The sequence below is a fragment of the Mus caroli genome, chromosome 4 (genome assembly GCF_900094665.2).
Source record: "Mus caroli chromosome 4, CAROLI_EIJ_v1.1, whole genome shotgun sequence".
In the NCBI taxonomy this organism is placed as follows: Eukaryota; Metazoa; Chordata; class Mammalia; order Rodentia; family Muridae; genus Mus; species Mus caroli.
In genome coordinates this window covers 41,385,084-41,387,051 of record NC_034573.1, presented here as the reverse complement: position 1 = coordinate 41,387,051, position 1,968 = coordinate 41,385,084, and positions in this window count along the sequence as shown.

Below are 1,968 nucleotides of genomic sequence, written 5' to 3'. Positions count from 1 at the left end.
CTGTCTTGCCTTATGGGCTGTGCTAATGCCATGATTTCTTAGGCAGCTGACAGCTCTTGGGTCTGGGGGCCGGCCCACGTTCCAGTCGGAAACGGCGCTGCTGTCAATGGCCCAATTATCGGAAACCTTTTCATCAGTTACCAGTTTTCTGAATACTGCTTCTGCAATGGGTGACCGGCAAATGTTACCGAGACACACGAACAGCACTGACTTGGACCCAACCTCTGCCCAGCCCTTGGTTTTTAAAGATGGGATCTCACTATGCAAACCAGGCTAGACTGAAACTTGGAATCCTCCTGCCTTAGTCCCCCACCTCCCCTCCCCCAGGCCTGGGGTTGCAGCCACATGCCAAGACGCCCCCCCACTTTTCTTTTTCTGATCTAGTCTGTGCCTTGCATAAGATCTCAAGAGATTTTTATGCTATGCATGAATAATTAATCTCATAGGAATTTTTTCTCTGGTTATCTTTAATGGGTTGCAAATATTAAAAGCACCCATCCCACTTATAAATGGGACTGAATCACAAGTCCAGGGTGCCTTAGTGACATAGTGTGTCTGGAACAGTGTCTGGGACATAGTAAATATTTAGTTAATACCATTTACTTTGCCCCCTCCCCTTTGCATGATGTTAACCCGAGTCTAACCCAATGCTTTGCCTTATGAAGCCTGTACTGATCAACACGAGGATTTTTTCTGTGACACACTTCCTAGTCCAGGACATTTTCCATGGAACGAAGTGCGTTCACTTGGAAACTGAGGAACAAGAAGGAGAAACAGACTATTTTTAAATTATATCTTTCTGATATTAGGGGGAAATTTCCATGAGCTACAGATCTGAAAACAAGCTGTGTTGGAATGAAACAAAAACTGTCTATTTAAATTTGGGACTCTCTACAGTTTTTTTGGGTACAGCTGCTTGGGTCTGGGGCCTGGAATGCCTGCTTAAGCTCCTCTGGAGGCAGTCCAAGAATATTCATCGCTAATAAACTACTCAGGAGGTTCTACTGCACAGGGCACCTGACCACTTCAGAAGACATCCACTTGCTTAAATACAGTAAAATGAATGAACCCACCTGTGTTGAAAGGTTGAGCCAAAGGTCGAAGCCTCCAGCCTTGGAGACTTCTGGACCCTAGTGATCCTAGCATTCTTTAGATATGGGTCTGGGCTGCCTGATTTCTACTCACTCCCTAGCCTCAACACTCATTCCACCTCCTGCTACCCCTCCCCACAGACACACACACACACATACACACACACACCCCTCCTGTCCACCCTCCTTGTGGCAAAGTAAGAATTATCTTACCTATATACACAGTTTTGTTGTGAGGCCTAAATGAGTGGTTGCCCGTAGACAGTCAATCACAAAAGTTCATTCCCATCTTAGTCTCCACAGATTCTTGGAAGGCTCATAGGATGCTCACTCTAGTGTCTTAATTTAAAGGGGAAGAGAAAGAGGATCATCTTTCAGCAAGTCGGCTCTGGAGCTCTGTCTGAGAGAAGTACTCCGGCACCTTGCCCTCTACCGGGTAAACCCTCAGTCTTTACCCTGAGTACTTTGGTCTTTTCCCGTTGGGCAATTCTCCTAACGAAGATACTTTCTCTGAAACAGAGAGCAAAAGGTTCTAGTTCTCTCATCTCTATCCATTTCTAGACTGGCTTGGTAACAGAATCCTAACTCCTTCAGGGAAAGCAATTTACCAGGAGGGAAGGGGGAGGGGTTCAATTTGTTCAGCTCCACACTTGAGTGAGCATGCAGCAGGGTTCAGTCCAGCAAAACAGGAACAGGAATCGCTTTCCTTCTCAGCTAAGTTTGTTCCCCCTGAGATGACTAACCTTGGCTGTCAACTTGAATCTACTAAAACCCAAGCTGCTAGCCACTCCTGCAAGTGTCTTTTTGAGCAGATTATTTGCAATGGGAAGACTCACCCTAAATGGCATTTGTTTTGCTTTGCTTTGCTTTGCTTTGC